This window comes from Mchenga conophoros, linkage group LG1, assembly GCF_057382185.1.
Source record: "Mchenga conophoros isolate Kocher_MC1m ecotype Shallow Benthic linkage group LG1, M_conophoros_male_GT1.1, whole genome shotgun sequence".
In the NCBI taxonomy this organism is placed as follows: domain Eukaryota; kingdom Metazoa; phylum Chordata; class Actinopteri; order Cichliformes; family Cichlidae; genus Mchenga; species Mchenga conophoros.
Genome location: NC_140526.1, coordinates 8,373,507 through 8,395,821, shown reverse-complemented (window position 1 = coordinate 8,395,821; position 22,315 = coordinate 8,373,507). Strand labels below are relative to the sequence as shown.

The window sequence follows — 22,315 nt, the reverse complement described above, 5'->3', positions numbered from 1 at the left end:
ATGTCCTGCAACTGTAACCAAATTAAAAGTAAAACAAATGCTCAGGCAGAATATCATATTAAAATTCATGCATGCCTATCAATAAGTCAGATACGGCGTGCTATTGATTACATCAATCTCCAAGTAATGATCTTCCGTGACAATAGTAAGGGACTGTTTGAAAATTACTGTAAGCTGAAGTCGAAGAAAAAGAGAATGTGCTAAACTAGTGAATGTGAATGTGATTTACTGAAATCAGGTATTTGACCATATGCTTTTTTGCAAGCCTTAAAAAGCTTAAACGGCTAAATCTTAACGGCTTCAATTTTTTATGTTATAAACCAAGCACCCCAATGACATTGCACTCTGATTGGAGCTCTCTCCACCTGCAGAACACACGCGCGCGCGCACACACACACACACACACACACACACACACACACACACACACACACACACAAAACTGTTCAAGAACAAAACACCTAAGATAATGGCTGCTACAAATTTCTTATCAAGTGTCACAGGGATACACAAGAGCATCCCACATAATACCAGAGATTCTGCTGCAAAGATCCTAGTACCAAACATCACAGGACACACCCAGAGGATCACGGGTCCATGCCCAATAAATCAGTACATTATCTGGACACAATATTAGGTAAGTGGGTTTTAATATTGTGGCTAATTATTGCCATCGGTTGGGCCATCAGATTTTTTGCAAGTCAGCTGTGAAAAACAGTAGAAATAGCTGCACCAATCCAGATTTATTTGTATATAAACACCCTATTAAACCACATTGAATATTAATCAAACCTGCCTCCAAGCCACATCTTTAAGGTGCCCTGCAACAATGCTACGCAATGCTACAAGTTACTTTACATTTACTAAGAAGCTGCTTTTGGTGACAAATCGAGTATATAACGCACTGTGTAGAACTTGCAGGCACTTAGAAGGAGACAGATGCCTCATTTCAAGCTACACACCCCATAATTATCACCACCATTACTACATTAAAAAAATAAATACAAATTCAAATTGAACTATAAATAAGACTTAGACTTTTCCTTTTCACCTATCTCCACACCGTGTCACACCCTTTTAATCTTCAAGAGAGAAAAAACAGTCTGTCCTCAAAATCCTCAGTCTTAGAGAGAAATTATATGCCTGAAAGCAACAATGTCCAGCCATGAACTATGGGTATTGTTGTGCTATAAATACATTTATCTTAAGGCGAAAATGGGCCTTGACGGAAGTTTTATGCTCTTCCAGATTAAAATATTACATATCCTGGAGGGTCACTTTTTCTGAGCTTTTGTAAGGATGAATCAACTATAATATGACTGCAAATTAATAAGATAATATTTTTGTACGTGAACATTTTAGGGCAACTGAGTATGGTCATTCTGAAATTATCGGTTATGAAAGAGACTGATATTTGAAACACATTTGCAATAGAAATGAAAATCTGTGTGTGCATTCATAGTCTAACTGGGAATGTGGATGTGCTTAGAAAAAGATCATAAGATTTTGATCCATCTGGAACTTTGGCAATATTTCATACCTGACCTCAAAATTGAGCTCAGATTGGCCATTTGGATGTGCTGAGAGGTAACTGCATTAGAGCAAAAGCACATTTTTAAATGCAATAATTTTTAAAATGCCACAGACAATTGAAAAAATATTGACTGTCAAATCTTAGCAGTATGCTTACAGCAACAACAGATATTTTAAGGTCAGCCTAATACACACACACACACACACACACACTCAAATGGTTTTAGAGGACTTCTCCCTGAAGCAAGAGTCAGCTGTGATTATCACAACTGACTATCATACGGGAGAAAAAACACAGGAATCTTATGTGCATTTATTTATGATTAGCATATTATGGTTCTGAAATATAAACTGATGTGATTAAATGGCCTGTATTTGTATAGCGCTTTACTAGTCCCTAAGGACCCCAAAGTGCTTTACACATCCAGTCATCCACCGGTGATGGCAAGCTACATTGTAGCCACAGCCACCCTGGGGCGCACTGACAGAGGCGAGGCTACGGGACACTGGCGCCACTGACCACTACCAGTAGGCAACAGGTGAAGTGTCTCGCCCAAGGACACAACGACCGAGACTGTCCAAGCCGGGGCTCGAACCGGCAACCTTCAAACTACAAGATGAACTCCCAACTCTTGAGCCACGATCGCCCCTTTAGCCATTGGTAAAGTGAGCATGGGTCTAACACAATAAAATCCTCATTTGCCATGGCTTTAGTTGACTTACCTACAAACATTAAGTAGGTAGTAAAATCAAAAAGAATCATAGCACATTCTCCCTGCAGAGAAATACCTGAATGGAGGACAATACAATAATTTTGGCTCACTGTTTCCACTTGGGAGTACAACTTTTTTTCACTTGCACATAAACTACACATAAACAGTTGTATGAAACATCATCCTTCCCATAAGGAGGTAGAGAGAAACAATAAGATGCTACCTAGGATGGTTGGGGTTGTCCCCTCAGCTTGTTGAGGAATGGTCTGTCATAGATTACAGACAGACACCCATTCTTTCTATGAAACACTGAGTTCCCAAGTGCATTAGAAAAGCACTATATTTTAAATAAAAAACAGGCAATTTACAATGTATCTAGAATTTAAAGTTCAGGCTTAAAACTTTTTTAATAAAGCTTGTACCTTGAACCATCCCTTAGTTTTAGGCTCAAACTGGAACAAGACTTCATGTGATGCACTGAAAATTTCTTCTCCACTCACCTCTTTTTACTCCCCACATGTTTATATACCACTTCAACATTAAAGGTTGTCTTCTCTTTTCCTTAGTCTGGCTCACTGTGCTCTCTTTTCACAACCACAATCAGAATCAGTGTTTCTATACAAATCAAGTATGTGTATATGTTCACATGCTTAGCCAAGTGTGTATATTTACAAGGACCTGGGCTCTGGTTCTCTCTTTGCTCTCGCTGTACTAAACAGAATACACAAACGTACAACACATAAGATGGCAACGCAGAAAACAACATGTATAGCATTTTTGTATTTATATTTATATGTGCAATGGTGCAGAGTGCAAAGGTGTTGGGGTAAAGTATGGAATAAATAAGGGCTGGATAACTGGTTACCATATACAGGAGGTAAAATAACTACTGAACACATCACACATTTTCAACTTAAATTTGAAGTAAATTTGTCAATATTTCCAAAGGTGCTATTGACATGAAATTCTCACCAGAGAAGAGATATGCAAATAAATCAATCAGTCTTCAAATCCTGAAGGTTTCATGGGCCCCTTCTTTTTGTTCTATCAGTCCATTTCAGCTGGATTCAGGCTGGGCAATTCTAGCAGGTTTATTTTATTTCTCTGAAACCAGTTGAGAGTTTCCTTGGTTGTGCGTTGGGATCATTGTCTTGCTGAAATGTCCACCCTCATTTTCATCTTCATCATCCTGGTAGGTGGTAGCATATCTTTACTGAGATCCTCACATGTGCACATCACCCCCAAAATACCATACCAATATGTTTGACCTCCAAACATGGTGTGCATTATGGCATCCAAAGAGTTGAATTCTGGTCTCATCTGTCCAGACTATATTCTCCCAGTGTTTCACAAGCTTGTCTAAATGTTGTTCAGTAAACTTTAAACACACGTAAACATGCTTTTTCTTTAGCAACGGAGTCTTGCATGTTGCGGGTGCAAACAGGCCGTGGTGCATGCATTTAAAGCTTGAGGGCATTAATTACTTACTTTCTGTGAAACAACTGTACCTGCTGATTCCACATCTTTCTGTTGCCCTTGGCTCTTGAACAACTCTTCTGATAATTCTTTTCACTCCTCTGTCTGAAATCTTGCAGGAGCACCCTGTCATTGCCAGTTTGGTGAAATTATGTTCTTTCCAATTCTGGATTATGGCCCCAACAGAATTCACTGGAACCTTCAGTAGTTTAGAAATTCTTCTGTAACCAATTCCATCACTTTTTTTGCAACAGAAGATTGCAAAGTTCCTGCGAGAGCTCATTGTCAACCCACCATAAGACGTAATTGCTGATAGATTTGCGCTGGTGTCATGATTTCCCATGCCTTTTTGGATCTCCCTCTCTTTCTTCCCTGTGTCTTTTCTTATTATCACAACTAACTTAATTTATGAACATCTATGACTTGATTTCTTTGAATGTTTGGGTTAGATGGGTGGTAATTTCATGTCAATAGCACCCTTAGAAATATATTTATTTAGAAAATTGGTGACATTATTATAATGTGTTTTTACTCACTGTATCCACTGCTATGTTGAAAGTTGGTAAGTTTTCATACTGAGACAATAAAACTAATGTAAATGAGATTTTTCTTTTTGGATGAAATGGCTGTTTCAACTCACGTACTCTCCTGCAGGCCTTTATTTTTAACTGACAAATGCAAGTTCCTTCTCAAAATCTAAAGCATAGCAAGTCTCAGCCTGGGGATTTTTAAGTAATTGGTTGTGATGCACACGCAGGACATAAAACAAAGGCTCTATCTCCTGTTCAGAGCTGCCAATCTACTGGTGTGCATTTACAGGAAAATGTTTGCTGATTAAATGGCCAGTTCATGTGTCGAGCATTTTCACTCGTCCTCGGTCAACTTCCACTGGGTGTTGGTCAGCTGGATGATGAAATCCCTACATCACTCATTTAAAATGCTCCTTTTGTTCCTTTACATTGTGTCATCCTGAGCGTCACAGGTTTACTCATTTCAGCCGCCTGCTCTGATTAGTAACTGCAGAAAGTCTTCTGCACATGCTGCAGCTGCATTTACCTTAGGACTGGCCTCCTTCCAGTATGAACTGTAGTCTAGTTCTTGGTTGAAGACGCAAACATGCATACACTACTGTATAGTCAATAAATCCTGCTTAATTTAAGACTTTTAGCGCAATTATAAAGATCAGTCATAACATTTTTACCACCACTATGACAGTTAAACTCTTTCAGCCAGTTTTGCTCACGTTCCTCTGCATGAGAAAATATTTTTGTGTGACCTTAAAGGAAACGCTGTTGCTAAAGTAACAGTTAATGGGCATCCACATAATAATGAGAACTCTTACAACTCACCTGAATAAAAATAACTTAACTGGTGCTGCTATTGTTTTATCATAAGTCTAGAAAGTGTTTAATTTGAATTGCAGATGAAGAATCATATGATCATTCACTGCCATCTGCTGGAGATTTAAGTTGTCTACACGATAGATGGTAACATTCATATTGGTATACAATATTGTCTATAACACCTGTCTCAGAAACGAAGAGGTCTGAAATATTCAAATATTTAATGTCATAAAGGAAAAAAAATACACACATCAGGTGTGATGAAGAAAGGGATGTGTAAGAAGTACAGCAAGCTATCCACATCTGTGGCCTTGGAAGCTATGAAGTGAAAACTTAAAGTCTTGGCTAGCCACTTTAAGAGAGATAGGAGAGAGAGAAACCAGAATAAAACAGATAATTCCACTGAACCATCCAAGGTGTACTCTCAGTGGGAACAATATGAGAACATCCCCATCAAAGCTGTAGAAGGAGCAATACTAGAAGAGCATATGGGAGGAGGATGCAACACATAACAATCATATACCAAGTGAGTACTTGAGCAACTTGTTGCAGTCTTCTAAACAACTGGAGTTCTTTTTAAGACAAAGAGTCACCTTCTGCAAGTTATAAGGAATGCATGTTTAAGACATTTCCACATGTGTATTATAGTCTGTTAGTGAAGTGGGTTTGTTGAAAACCTCCTGACCTTTTTTCCACTCTTGCAGACTGGATAACTGTTTTTGTCATGCAATTGGATTGCACTTTGTCAAGCCGCTACCCTAAGACCTGTCCAACTTGGGTGTCCCACCTGAAGGCTATGCTTCTGCTGGTCTAGCTCTTAGGGTCACTGACACAGCAAACCCCATGACCACGTTAAGGTGGCAAACCCTCAGGGGGAAAACTTAAAAATAAAATAAAATAATCTTCATCAGATTATAACAACTAAAAACATGACATTTACCTCAACTGGATGACCTATATCAAATATACTCAAACCCAACAATAACACTTCTCACTATTGCCAATATTAACAAAACTAAAAAGGGTGAGCCAAGTTATTTAAAAAAGGTAAATTTACCAAGTCTTGAAAAATAAAACAGAAAAATAGAATAAAAAATAAAGAATAAAATAAATGATCCATCCAGATCTTTGCAACCAACAAAATAATATTTATCTTAATTGCATGGCCTAATTCTCAAATAAATTTGCAAATTAAAGTAGGAATAAAAGCCAGATTTACAAAACAAAAAAGGGTTGGCATAGTAATTTTAAAAACAACAACAATTCACCATGTCTACTAATTTGTACAACACAACAGATTTAGAACAGAACACTTGAACTTTTTTCTTCTTTTTTCTTATCTTAAGCTTGCTTGTTTTACAAGGAACTGAACTCTGTTTGGAACTGAACTGCTCTCCCACAATTCTGAAGACACACCAATTACCCGTACTGTTACATAAAATGTGTGCAGCTCAGCCAGTGTTGGGATAATTTCATTTTGGATATCCTTAGATGTGTATTTTGCATCTTTTGGGATTCCCTTAGCAATGCTTACTAGCTTCTCATCCTTCTCTCATCACACTGCAAAAACAGTTATACTTGATACAAGCCAAATATTCTCAAATCTAACAAAATTTTCTTGTTTTGAGGAAAAAAATCTGCCAATGGGGTAAGCAAAAGTTGCTTGACTAGAATTCTTAAAACTAGCAAACTGCTAACTGCTGTATGCCTTTTAACTAGATAAAACTGTCTAAAATGTATGCTTAATTGAAGAAAATGTGACTTATTATAAGGAAAGACACTTTGATATTTAGAAAATCTGTACCTAAATCGAGTATTATGCTTTCTTGAACAAGCTATTTTCAAGAATTATTTGCTTACTTTAAGATTCTACACCTAATGTAGATTTTCCACATAACAAAAAAAAAATTACTATAGGACAAATTTTCTTAAAACTGAATTGTTTCTTTCTTGATTGAACTAACTATTAGAAATATATTTCACCTCTGAGAACAATAGCAAAAATTCCTGAGAATAAGACACCATCTCTTCAAAAGCTACTAAAAATAAAGGACTTCATCTTAAATTAAGACAGCAGACACACTCTTAGTTTTTGCGCTTTTATTGACACAGCAATGGGTCAGTAACTCAATTTTAATAGTACTGAGGTCAATTCCAGGAGAATCATGTCTAACATTATCTACATTTCAGCAGGGTACTGTGTAACATCGTCAATATAAAAAGTGCATATTCCAGATACTCTTAACAGGAATAATATCAGTATAACATACTCTGGTAGAAAAAATAAATTTAGCTGCAGCTTAAAACAATCTGCATTTGAATTACATAAGTTTTTATCCTATATTACATAAGTTTTTAGAAGAACAAGTTGAAAGATTACACAACATTAACATCAACATGTTATGGGGATCTGAACTTTAAGAATATTTAGACCGACTCCACAGTAAAATATATAAAAGGAAAGCATGAGTAACTGCAAAATACAACAATATATAAATATAGAATATTGCAGCCTTGCCTTTAGGACATGGAAAAAAAAGCCTCACTACAGACGCCCAGCTTCTTAGGTGGTACTGTGCTGGAAGGGAAAAGCATTGGAAGGGCTCTGAACACAGCTGCTGCATGTTCCACTGGTTTGAAAAAAAGAAAAATAAGACAGGGCAACACCATTAAGCATTGCAAATAATGTAATTTGCAAAGCATAAATATAGACAAATCAAGATACTGTAGCATTACCTCCATTCAAAGTTTTTGGCAGCTTCATAACTTTCTTCATGACACCATAGAACTGCACCTTCGAGTAGAAGATTTCCCATCTATCCTTCATCTCAGAAATGTATTTCGAGTTGGATGGTTGAATAATTCTCTGTAGGTCATCCAGGACCTGAAAAATACAAACAGAAACCCAACTAAGAGATCTATCTAGCTCTGTGTGTGGTCTTGACAATAACTGATAACAATCAAAATGTCCCCAAAGGAATAACAGGATGGCTAAAAGAAATAAGTGCTGCTTACATGATCCAGATCTCTGAAACAAAGGTATGCCTCTGGTATCTTCACTGCTCTGTCCTGCTCCTTTACAGCATTGGTTTGGTTTTTGGGTCTTTTATATATCTTGGAGAGTCTTGTAGTGTCTTGCCTGAGTTTTTTGGCTGTCAAAGAAGTCAGCTGAACCAGCTAAACACACAGAGCAGAGGTGTGTAAATTATTTATTGCAACAGTAAGGCTTTATATATCTGTTATTGGTGCAAAACAAAACAAAAACACCAAAAATATATCTGTAAATTAGATCAACAAATTAACTAACCACCTATCCTCAAATTGTTCATTCATCCTGTCAAGTTGTCACTATTAAATGGAACGCAAAGATTCCAACATAAACAGTGAAGTAGATGGGTTCTATTGTTAGCGGAATTTTTAAGAAAATAAAAAAAGTATCCCTTAAACCACATATACACTCAAGGTGTATTAAGAGGGTGCATTAAATCATACTTATATTCTTCATCAATGCCATCCTGGTGGTGCACTGGGATGCCCATCGATCTAACTGGTGATTTATCTAGAATAATAGTTGATGCACTGGATTCCTCACTGCTGTCACTTCTTGCAACGCTTTCATTCCCATCCTTTCTTGGCTTCTTCGAAGGAGGTTTTTTGCCCTTCCTTGGACTTTTAACATTGGAGAGTCTCTTCATTAGCTTTTTAGCAACATGCTCCTAACAGGTACAAACAGTAATAATTAAGAGATGATAACACACATCACCCATGATTAACACAGAGTGATTGTGAGAAAATGCTACTTACCCAGTCACCCCACGTTTCTTTAAGCATTGGGTAGTACTCCATCAATTGCTTTGTTAGGCATCAACCTCATGTTTGCTGGGATATCTGGAGTCCTCAGCTGCTCTTGCTATCGAAATCATGTTTGTCATGGTGTTTCTTACGAGTCGACAAAAGAGTTCCTTTGACAAAGGTTCAGCACACTCTGTCCCCAGCTGCTTCTGTTCAAAGTAGGAACGTCGAGCTTGCTCAAGTTCACTGTCTGTGAAGACTATGTACTCTGGGTTGGACATAGTTACAAACTTAGAAGTGCTGGGTTCTTCTCTGGAGAAGTCACCATCTCCAGTGGTTGTTAGCGTTTTTTCAGCAGCAGTCTTGTTCTAAAATACAGTGTACACAGGGCTAATTTTCACATAAAATTGCACAAGAACTTTAGGTCTCTACACATGAAAGAAAATACAACACAATATCAGTAAGTGTTAAATATGTAGGCCACTTGATTTAAGTCAAAACTAAAGAAGATGATCAACATCTCTTCTACTTTCTGTTAAGTGAGCATTGGTGGAATTACTTGAAACTGCATAAAACAAACTGGTGTGTTCTCAGTTTTGTCACACAGCGATAGGACATAACTTACTTCTTCACATTTGTGCACTGCAAGCCATAGAGCCCGACGTCTGAGGAAATGTTCAGGACCAGGAAACAGATCTTTGATGTCATCTCGTGAAAGTGATGAGAGCAGGTCTTCTCCAACATTTGCTTCTGCAATAGGAGTTTCCAATTATCACTACATTGCATTATCCTGGTGTGCAAGCCAGCTGACAGCTTTGCTTGTGTAACAGACAGGAAACATAATTTCATATTTACCATTTAAAACCATGACTCTATTCCATTATTCTCCCTCCTCACTGCTCCACAGGTTCTAAATTACCTTCCTCCCATTGACTGGTAAAAGTAATATATTTGTGATACATCAATTAAATACATATAAATGTTTTTGTTTGTTTTTTTGCTTCCTGAGCTAAAGTATATAATGAAACTAGAAAGCAAAAATTTCAGAAGAAATTTTAAGTGTGTTTAAAGTTTGCTCAGAGTTGAAAGCTGAAGCGGGGCTTTGTGTCGGGGTCTGACAAACACGTCCTCCAGTCGAGTCGGCTCAGCAGACAGGCTCACAGTGGTGCTTTTTGGATCGAGAAGAAAAAACTTCTCTGCCAGACTGAAAGTGTGAGAAGAACAATGGACTAGTACCCCATTGATTGTAGAAATATAGACCTTTTTTTGTTTGTTTGTTTTTTACTTGTTAATTATCTCACGAGTCGCTATTATTTTGACGACAGAGACTTGCTATTTCCTTTTGCTCTGCCCTGCCTGACACTGGGCCATTTGCATACGTGACTGGATGTTTGCCCAGGGGGAGAGATCTCTGCCGAGTGCTGTTTAAGCCTACGCAGAACAGAGCACAAACAGACCACGGAGTGGAAAGAACGAACAAGAGGTGAAAGCTATCATCTCATCTGTGCCTTTTCCAGTGGATTTTTCATCTGCTAAATCCACTTTTTTTTTTCCAGTGGCCCTAATCCTCTTCTGTAGGACATCGTTCAATAAGTGAATTCATCAGAAATTAAATTCAATTAAAAAAAAACAAAAAAACATTTTAATTTATTTCAGTGCCTAATGTTAAATAAAACTATTTATGTAGCATAATTTCAAAACTCTAGATTTGTGGCTTTTAAATGAAAAGTCAAGCCTTCTTCTAGAGACAATCGCCAACTGTGGCCACAAGATGTCAGTATTTGAAGGGATTGTGCAAGCAGCCAACTAGACAGAATGCCTATTGAGGTACAGAGAGACACGCTTTGACTTTGGTTTAATTGAAGTGTAGATTTCACTTTACAAGAACTACTTACTTTGATTTTCTAAGGAACGCCACTGCTTTAGATAAAGAAATACAGTGATATGTAAGTTGTTAGTTTGTGGCTGAATGGTCGACTCAGCGATGTTAGTTGTTAATAAGTTGCTGTGTTTAGTGTAAGCTAAAATATTATTAGAGCACCGTTGATTTTTAGTTGTGATGTAAGTGGTTTTTCAAAAGTGGTCAAAAAATGACCACTAATTTTCAAGATTGATTAAATGAAAGCTAATGAATCTAGATTTAGACTGCGATGTTGATTTAACATACTGGCTTCAACTTTTGTTTGTTGTGGTGGCAGTGATGTTGTGTTTCTTTAAATAGCTAAAAGACAGCTCTGCAGGAAAAAAGGTGTAAATGAAATGCAAACACATGAAGATAGAGTCGATATCATTTAATCCATTAAGTGTGAGTAATGTGATCGAAAGTGGTGACAATGGTAATGTTAATGTTATGAATTAAAATGAGATATTGTGCTACACAATGTTGCTTCATTTGTTCATCTGTCCAAAGTATTTGCTAAGAAAAAAACACTGTTAAAATGATATTTTATATCCCTCTACATGACCTCAGGAGGACTTTGTCTGAAGAGCATGTTTCTCATTAGGACTTCCTGACTGCACATATGATGAACTGGTTTAAAGTTGGTTCTTAAACCAAAACCAAATTTATTTTGGTTTCCAGAAATCTCTGAGCATCTGAGCACGTTGTCCAGTTTCAATATATATTGCGCACACACACATATTATAAATAAAAATAAAAATTTGTTTTAGAAACTGCAATGAAACGGTTCAGTCTTCCCCAAGATCCACCAGTACAGATTCTTCTAGAAGAGCAGCCGGACACTGCCTTAGCTGTTGGAAAAACATACCTGAATACCTACAACTTTCAAAACCAGAACAAGGTAGAACATAGCTGTATAATCACAGTAAATTACTGTACTGAATGCTCTGAAATAAATGTATCTTCATATTAATATCATGGAAAAGTAATAGTCCTGCATTATGTATTTCCACAGAATCAAAGACTTATGCGGTTGGAGAATTGCAACAGTGAGGTAAGCAGTGAACAGATAAACAAAAAAATAAAAAGAAGTAGTTTGTCAAATTGTATTTTTTGACCACTCAAGAAATCTAACAAACAATTTTCATCTTGTCATTTAGGATTGCAGCTATAACATCACTTTGGTCCACCCGAAGAAAGATGCTAACCAGTTGTTTGTGTGTGGAACCACTGACGATGAAACAGTTTGCTGTAACTCGGTAGGACAGAGTACTGTGACAGAGGACTGATATAATACTGGGAAATGGTAGTTGTGGTGTTTCTGCTCAGGGTTGATAAGTTACTTCTACTTTGGTTTAATTGAAACAACCTTCTTCTGAAAAGAAAGCAAATACATCACAGGTACAGGGTGTTGGGTATATATATATATGCGTGCTATCTGTGATGTACATTAGTTGGGAAACATTAAGATAAAGTGTTCTTTCTTTAATAGAATTTGGCAGAGCAGTCACCGATATGCAAGGAGAGTTTAATAAAACATATAAGCTCATTTAACATAAAGGAAGGTGACCTGTCGGCCCTTGCAGGTGAGTTTTTTACACACAAGATGCTTTTGAATAAATCTGCTGATGAATCCCTCCTTCCTCATTCACCTTTTTCTATGAGTCTGTAATTTTAATCCTTCTTGTGTGTTTACAGAAAGTCTGTACTTTTGTCAAAACTACTAACATCTTTTATTTAAATCAGTCCCTTTTAAAGGTTGCTTCTTCTCCCTATTACTATAATATTGAACTAGTTTCTCCCTGTTTGTACATCCCTATAAAACCTCAATTTGCCACTGTTTGTTCCAGAATCTGAACAAAGTACAGATCTCTACATAACACGCTCTGGATCTGTTGAATCTGTTGGCATTCACAAATTTGGTAAAGCAAGAGTGGGGCCAAAGAACCACGATAAAGGTATTTTCATAAAGTTAGAGCCACAGAGACCTTATTTAGTGAAATCACATCACTATAAATGTTTGGATTCAAATAAATATTTCTCTTTCAATGTTTAGAGCAGCATTATGTAGGATTGGTGCTCAGCAAACGTGAAGAGGATCCCTCCCAGAACAGACTTTATGGCTTTTATAAGGAGAAAACCGAAGACACTGGACTGTTCAGTGAAATGTGGCTCCCTTTTGTGACCCAGGTTTGCATGGTAAGAGCAGAATGAATGGGGAAGTTTGAATTAAATAGGTAATGCCTACATTTTTCCAAAACAGAAAAAAATGAACAGCATCAGTAACCACATAACCACTTTACAAAACAAGATTTATATTTGCATAAATATTCTTCCAATTATTAATAAGTTGTGTTTCTTCTAGACAGATGTTGGTGGTCCTAAGAACAACATGCAGTTTACCTGGACATCCCAGATGAATGCCAGGCTCTTCTGTGGAGACCCTGAGAGAAAGCAGCGTTTCTCTGAACTGGTAGATGTGGCCACTGTGCAATCAGATCGGTGGCAGGATACTAAGATCTACGGACTTTTTAGAAACAAACGGTATAACTCTTAAATAACTTGTACTGCCTCCAAATCCCTCAGACCAGAGTGCAACTATCTTTATCTTGTGTGTGTATTTGTTCTTTTTCACTCATATTATGTATTTTTTGATTTATTTATTTTTTTTAATGCTGCCACTAACTGCAAATAATAGCAATATTGCTGCAAATGTCTCAGGCTAAATTTGTCTCCCTGCAGGGGAATGAGTGCTGTCTGCATCTACACAGTAGATCAGTAACATCTTCAAAAACTCCCCATTCAAAGGCTACACAAAAGACCAAATGGACAGATCAAGGACGGTATTGAATATTGATAATTGATAAAATGTAATAACTGGTGCCATCACAAAAACATTCCAACCTTTTTTGGAGGGAGTATATAGACAAGAATAGAATAGCCCTTTATTATAATTTAAAACAAGTGGTTAAGTGTAGTCAGAGTAAAAAATTGCTCAGGCTTTTAAATATTTTCTTTCAGCTTAAGACAGCTTAAGATAAACACTGGACTCATTAAAAGACTAAATTAGAAGGTTTTAAATGTTTTTTTGTTTTTTTTAAACAGTCATCTTAGAAACTTAAAAAGTAAACCAGAGACAGGTTTTCAGGCTTATTGACCAGTCATCTGGTGTTCAGCCAGTCTAAGTTAAGCACTTCATTTCTTCAGTGCGTTGATGATACCACCAAGCTTCCAGTGGACACCCTGAAGAAGATTTTCAAGACTTCGGAGATGGAGCAGTTGGTTCTTCCTGTGGGTACCTCTGGCCTTCTTCTCTTTAATCATCACAAGTATACCCACATCCATGTTGACAGTAAACCAAACAGCAGAAGTAGAAATCAGAACGTCATCTTCTTATCTTTAAGTAAGTAAAAAAAAATAATTTGAAGTAGGACACACTAAATGTTACGAAGAATGTACTTTAATGTTTTAATGTGTTTCTGTAACAGAAGGTAGTATTTAAGTACTCTGTACTAATATATGACCAGAAAAACAACAGGTAGTGTGTTTTTGAAAAGTCATCATATTTAGTATCATTCCTCCTCTTTTTTGTGGTTTTCCATAGACAATGGAGGGATTCATAAAGTGCTGCACAATGAAAGTCGCACCTTTGTCATCGCTGAGTATCGACCGTTCAGCCACGCTCGCATCCTCCGCCTCATCCTTCACCAATCTTCTGTGAGTAACAATGATGCCTACAAAACTTTTGTCCCCACCAACCATGAAGGTGAAATTGTTGATGCTTTACTGATTGGAAATAATTGTTTTAGTCAACTAAAGGAAAATTATGAACATCATAAAGACAAGCATTTTACTTACATCTTTATATGTAAGTTACATGCTTATATTAGCTTCTTTTCTTTTTTTTCCATTTTTACTAGTAGGCCTTTAACAATAAGAAAACATTTTTTAATCATTGCAGAAAAAGCTGTATGTGAATATTGCAAGTGAACTGGTCCAACTTGATGTAGCAAACTGTTCCCAGTATGGAGACACCTGCCAGGACTGTATGCTATCCAGAGATCCCTACTGTGGCTGGGATGGCACCCACTGCACCCCTGATGCAAAGTAAGACTTTATGTACCTGCAGACCTGTGACCTATGAACAATAACTGTTGACCCAACAATTAAACGACACACCCTTAAGTTTTATCTAATTGTAAACAAACCCAAGCTATGTATAGTTATTGTCCCTCACCACATTCAAGGTCTAACAGTTGTATTAAATGCTATTCATTCCTTATACATCAACTGAAATATTAAATTGCCAATTTCTTAGGTCCTCCAGCCAAAGGACTGATATTGAAGAGCTTACGCTATAATTCACAAGATTTACTACTGCCTCTGAAGCGTTGGTCAGATTTAACTTAACATAATGACCAACATGTGAATTGTGATAGTGATTAGTTTGATGAACTACTACATTACTTATTGTTCACATTTATATTCATATTTCACTAGTTATCACCTATATTTTCTCTCTTTCTCGATACGTTTTTTTGCTGCTTACTGCTGATGATGATTAACAGCCAAAATAACTTGAAATCACTGGCAGAAATGTCTATTTGAATTAGTATTAATAATAACATGTAACTAATAAACTATACATTAAGAAGAAAGTAGAGTGCTACCATGCACATCCTTTTTTCCATCATCTTTTTGACGATACAGTGTTGCAGTGGTTAGCACTGTTGTCTTACAGCATAATGGTCCTGGGTTTGAATCCAATGCATGTTGTCCCGCTGCCTGCATTGGTTCTCTCTACATAGTCCAGCTTCTTCCCAGCAGTTCACAGTGTTAGGTGCATGTTAAGTTAATTTGTGATTCTAAATTGGTTGCAGTATCTAAAAGTTTGGTACTGTGCGAGTTTGTTTTATTTCTTTATTTTTATTTTCATGTTCAATAGCTTTTCATTGAAGGTGTGTTGTCAAGATACTTTATAAAGATCATTTAATTTTTAAATTAATGGGATAGAGTTTTTGAGTTTCAATAATTTGTTTATTTCTTAAATCCATGTTAAGGATCATGGTTGCATATTGCCTTATTTAAACATGCATCGTCCTTTATAGTGGGAGGTGGCACGATGCAGCAACTGGGAACCTTGGCATCTGTGGAGACGACACTACACAAGGTATTTAAATTCAGGCGCATGCAGAAGTAATCGAACACCTGAAAGCTCCAGCAAATTGATGAAAACTGCAAAATCTCTACAGTACCCCAAGCTATCTACTTGAAAGCAAGATTTGAGTCTTCTGAGAATTATTTAATATCTGTCTCTGTATGCCATAAACCTCTACCTCAGTTTTATCAGTGCCATGCCTACTCTCTGGTAAAATGTTTTTCTTTTCATGTTAATATTTTATCAACAGCTAAAAGGCATATTTTACTTAGATGCTAAAATATTTCTGGTTCTGCAGTCCCCCATTTTATTCCAAACTGAAAACCAAAATGTTTTCATTACACATTTGAGCAATTTCTTTTTTAGGTCTACAAAATCTGATAGCGTGCCCATTGCCTCCTAAAAGCAGGTCCAGTCATTTTTCTGAGGATCTTACATTCCACTTGTGACTAGAAATAAGGAGAAAAACAAGCTAAAGGGACATTCTTGTGTTCTTTCCACAGAATTTACAAGTCCCATTCCAAATCCAGAAAAGAATGAAGTCAGACTTCATGCAAAGCATTTTCTGCAGTGCTCAATGTCATCTCGTCATGCTCAGTACAGTTGGCAGCACCTCCTCATCTTGCATCTGGAAGGCAGATCAGTGCCTTTATTTGATCAACAGCATGGGACCTGAGGAGGAAGGAACCCACACCTGTGTATCAGAGGAAATGGGTTACAGGAAAGTCTTGGCACAGTACCAACTACGGCTCCAGGAACAACTGGAGAGCAAGGCAGTGGGCCAACAGTTAAACCCAATCATCTGGTGTTGTCTAAGTGTGGTTCTGATTCAGAGTTTCTCATGTTAAAGCCAGAGTTGATGTATTATATTGTTATATATTATAAAATCTTAAATTTGCAAATGAAGGACCATAAGTCCCTATTGTTTCCTCTTTTTACTAAAAAAAATTAAATCTCTACATTTCTGATACATGTTTAAGCATCTACAGCAGCTGGGGTTCAGAAGGTAAAGAAGGCTATTCACTGTGGAGATTGGATGTTCAGTTTCTTCAGTTCACAGTGTCCTTGGGAAAGACACTGCTCCCCAAATTCCCACCAGTCATCCGTCAGAAAGTGTGAGATAAATACAAACCACTGTAGATGTACAGATGTAGATGTAAAGACCTCACCCAAAACACGTCAATCAAGTTTCCTCCTTAACGGCTAATCATTAACATAAAACAATAACAATCTTACAAAAACGACCTCCTATGCCTGCTGCAAATGTCATGATATCCCGATGTGGCTAACACTTTAGCCACAGCTCTTGTGTGTGTGAAAAACTAATTTTATACTTTGTTGCTATGATCAAATTAAAATATTTTTCAGTAAATGGTGTAATGTCTCAGTTTAAAAATATGTTTTATTGTAAATAAACTAGGGCATTATGAGATATCCAATTAATTGCTTTTTTTTTCTCTTCTTTTTACATTTTACACAGAGTTCCAATTTCCCTTTTTTTTGGACAGGGGCTGTGTACAGAATGAGGCTAATTCAGTTTTGAAAGTGATGCTTTTTGCACCTTTTTAGGGTTAGCAGTTTAAGCATGAAATGTCAAATATGAGGACATTGTTAAACAGCTATATTGTTAAAGTACTAACTGAACTGGACGACTAAAAATGTTCTCTGTACATATTTTGCAGTTTTTGGTTGTTGTTTTTTTTTTGTTTTTTTTGCTTGTTTGATTTTGTGGTTGAGGATGTATTCAGATACTAGAGTTGGATGTCTCGAGACCGCTCTCGAGACCACTTTTACGTGGTCTTGGTCTTGACTGACTTTGGTCTTGGTCTCGCTGTCTCGGTCTTGCGCTCTCAAATCGACGTAGTGTTCGAGAGATTTGGAGTCAACCATCAGCGGAGGGGGGGTGGCTTACTGGGCTTAAGCCCCGGTCATTTTTTCAGAAGCATGGGGTCTTTTGGAGTGTAATTTGTTAGTTAGATGCCTGACTGACAACTGTATAAAACAAAAACAACTCACGAAACACATAGCGCACCGTCGTAAATTCCCCCTAATTTTGGTATGATCCGAGCTCAGGCACTGGGCGACTGAGCACAGCAGCGAAGGAGAGAAGCTGCTGCCTGCGAGTTTGCTGCAGACAGAGGAGAGCTTAAGTTTGACCAGGTACCAAAGCAAATCATTCGTACTGTACAAATAATGTAAATATGACGGTGTAGGCCTATCACAAATGATTGATATCAAAGTGATCACTTGACCCATATAACGTTACTTGCTCTTCGAGTGAATCAACAAATGGCGAAATGAAAAGCCGAACAACAATGTTGTTGTTTTTTTAAAAGTCTTAGCTTACATGTGTGTTTATTTCATATTTTCAGTTGTTACTCTCCACGGCTAAACAAACTAAATCGGTTTCAGTTATGTACTGATGTACACAACAATGGACATAAGGAGCTTCTTTCAAAGAAAAAACTCAGGTAGATGTTATTTTATATATTATGCTTTGTATGTTGTTCAGTATATTTCTATGCAAAACAAGAGGAATTTCAATACACAGCAGTATATTCACAGTTGAAACCAGATATTTACATACACTTTAGGGAAAAAAACATAAAAACTTTCTTTTTTTTTACTGTTAAACATCAATTTAGAGTAAACTTGTTTTGTTTTAGATAAATAAATGTTGAAATGTCTTTTGAATTAGTTAAATGTCAGAATCACTTTCATCAAATTTAGGAGTACATATACACTAAGTTTATTGGTAATTAATAAGAAAACTTCAGAAGATTCCATTCCGAGCTTAAGAAGCTTCTGATAGGTTAGTAGAGTCCATGTGAGTAAATTGGTGGCACACCTGTGGACGCACATAAGACACCCCCAAAACACAGAGCCTGTTTCTTTGACATGGAAAAAAATCAAGAGATATCAACCAAAACACCAGGAAAAGAATTGTGGACCTCCATAAGTGTGGCTCAATTTTGAATACAATTTGGTGCCATTTACAATTAAGAAATACAGACAGATTCTCTCTTTACTCTTAAAGTTAACAAATATGTTTTTTTATATCTATCAATCTAAAAAAATAAACATTTAGTCTGATTTGATGTTACAATTAAAAAGTGTTTTTGTTTTTATCTGAAGAGTTTGTAAATATCTGGGCCCTGTTTCAGGAAGCCGGTTTAGAAAACTCAGAGTTAAAAATGATACGCAGGGTTGAGTAACCCCGAACTGTCCAACTCGGAATATTCGGTTTCAGAAAGGCTGATAACAATTAGTTCAATCAACGCGGAGTTGCTTTAACCCCAAGTGAAGCGCGCGGACGAGGATACATAAAGCCCTGATAAGCGGAGCACAGATTAAGCGAGTCACCATGGAGACGGAGGGAAAGAAGGCGCGGTCAATGTATTTCACAGCGCTTGAGGCCGAAATTCTGATGGCAGCATATGCCGATAACATGCAAATTTCTCAGAAAAAAAGTAACACAGCCTCAGCTGCAAAACAAAGGGAGCATGCATGGCAAAACATAGCCGACAGAGTCAATGCCTGAGTGTTAATATAAACATTGATCTAGGGATTTCCACCCATTTAACACGTTATTTTATCATATGTTATTTTATTTGTTATTTTATACATTTTATTTTGTGATGTGATGTGAGCGCAGGTGCAACCCAACAGGCCCCAAACGTTCCTGGCAGCAAGTAAAAATGAAATATAAAAATATAGTCCAAACAGGTGAGGTGTAATTGTATTATGAGCCATAGTGCTTGGTCTGTTTGTCCTATGTAAATCAATTGCAGTTAGAGGCTACATTAATTTTCTTTCTGTAATTATTGAAATTATTGAAATTATTGAAATTATCTGAGCACATTACAAGTACATATTTGCTTACTCTGTATGCTCAAATGTGACCCCGTTATAGCCAACAGAAAAAAAGCGGAGGCCCGAAAAACAGGTGGGGGTCCTCCACCACTCACAGAGGCTGAGCAGTTGGCCCTCAGCCAAAACAGTGGGCGCCCTGTGGCCGAAGGCATCTCTGCGGGGACATCCTCTGAGTCAATAACCCCGCAAGACACAAGTGCCTACATAGGGGGTAAATTCAAAATAATACATGATGTGCATACATCCTTTCTTCACAGTCACCTTTGCAGTGCTACTCATTCATTTGATAAACTCTTTACTAGAGATGGCACGATACCACTTTTTTATGTCCGATACCGATACCGATATCATAAATTTGGATATCTGCCGATACCGATATGAATCCGATATAATGTTTTTTAATCAACAAAACTGTTTTTTAAATATCTTGCTGCATTTTGTATAAGTTCATACTCAAGTTTAAAACAACAACTACACTAAAGCTATTCTGTTATACCTGTATGCAAAAAAAATATTTCATAGTTCAGCAATACTGATCAATCTAATAAACTCAAACCTGCACCATCCTCCCTATTCTGGTGTTTTAAAGAGTACTTAGCATAAATATTAAGCAACCTAACTAATAGGGTTCCAACTCCCAGCAACAACAAAAATAAATAAATAAAAAATAGTGAACCACCCCTCACGCTCCACCTCATGATGCTTAATCGACGTAATCAACCTTAATTTGATGCAGTGTGGAAAAAAAATGCACAGAAATCAATTATTTTTCAAGAAATATTAAATGGATTCAACATCTTTCTTCAACAAAATTGCAGACTGCACAGATGGTACCTTCCCAAAGGAAAAAGTACTATAGCTTACTAGGGTATATTAGACTTAACAGTTACTATATGCAGTAATGGACTTCTATACATTTTACATCAGATTAAAACTTTGGGTGTAAGATTCAGATAAATATTAAATAATTAAAAGCTCGACATTTTAAATGAGAATAAGAAAGAAAAGTATGTCTTTGTGCCCCCTTTTCCCTGTTAATGCCCTATCGGCCCCCCTGGCTAAACTTTGCTAGATCCGCCCCTGCACAGTTACCAGCGTCAGCTACGTAGAAAAAGATCCTTGAGTAGAAAGTAATATTAAATACATTCTAACAACAGCTGATCAAGCTTAAACGTGCTGCTGTTGTTCAGCCGCTGGTTTCCTCTTTCTGGTGCAAAGTGGGCCAAAAACAAACAAGAGACACGGACTTGCGACAGAAAAGCCGATCAGCTGATCATTAAGCAGTTTCATGATTGAAGTAGCAGCGAGAAGAGGCAGTCGCTAGTTAAGCTTAACGCAGGAATGCTTTACAAACATTCAGAGATGGACTTACACACTTGCTTTACTTCTCTCGGGGTAACTTTGTCAGAGATGAAATGCCGGGTTGCTAGCGAAGCTCCACATGCTATCCAGACCACCGACAGGTCCCGCATGCCACAGCCGCTCTATCACGTGATGCATACTGCTCCGACTGCTAACGTTCTGAGGTGAGTTACGGCGTGTTGCAAGTTTTGTGAGGTGCTTTCGTGATATTTAATGGATCGGATTACATTTTTTATTTTTCTCCGATATCCGATCCAGTAATTTAGGTCAGTATCGGACCGATACCGATACGTAATATCGGATCGGTCCATCTCTACTCTTTACCATAATGGATTATTTTGTAGTGAAGTTATTTTCCTACTGATTTTGCCTTCCCTCAGTCTTGGTTGTCTTTGAGAGCATAATGACAATGAAGTGTAAGGTGATTGGTATGTTTGTTAATTGCCATTTGGTCCCTTGTAAGTTATAAGTGACCTGTATAAACCTCATATTCTATCAGTTGATGGTGGTGGTGTACTGCATCTGGTGCAGCCTCCTGTTGAGCCAGACCAACATGCAGTTGTGAGTAATACTCCACAGATTATATGAGTTTACAGTAGAACAGCAATGTTGTTAACTTCTTTACTACAGGAAAATAATGAAGAAACATTGACAGCTGTTACAGAGGAGGAAGCAACAGAGACACTTTATGAGGTTTACATCTTTTAATACTTTGTGTACAGGAAATACAGGCGACCAATAAAGCCAGTTGAACAAAAAATCTGTTTATTCTTCTTTCAACATGTTGAGGTGATGGGTCAAAGGAAATGATTGTGACATATGGTGTCTCTGACTGCGCTTCCATCTTGTATGTCCGTGGGAGGGTCAGGATGTTCATGGTTTGGATCACTGCTGATGTTTGGTTCAGAAGGACAGTGTTCTCCTCTAATTGTGGCAATGTTGTGTCACATGCCCTTTCTGGGGTGACCCTGAGTCTTTGCAGGCACTGGAACCGGGCCTTAAGCATTCCGATAGTCATTTCAATTCTGGCTCTTGTCCTGCAATTAGCCAGATTATATCGCTGCTGTGGGCCCGGTTCAGGGTCAGGGTAAGGGGTAAGCAAATAGGGTAAACATGGATACCCCCTATCACCAAGCAAGTAGCCAGTGAACTCTCCTAAGACAGA

General features: G+C 37.4%; 2 pseudogenes; one reads left to right on the top strand and one right to left on the bottom strand.

Moving 5' to 3' along the window:
• Nucleotides 1-7,585: 7,585 nt before the first annotated feature.
• On the bottom strand, nt 7,586-9,138 carry LOC146582865 (uncharacterized; annotated as a pseudogene).
• A 1,988-nt stretch (nt 9,139-11,126) lies between these two features.
• Nucleotides 11,127-16,763, top strand: LOC146582864 (semaphorin-7A-like; annotated as a pseudogene).
• Nucleotides 16,764-22,315: the final 5,552 nt, after the last annotated feature.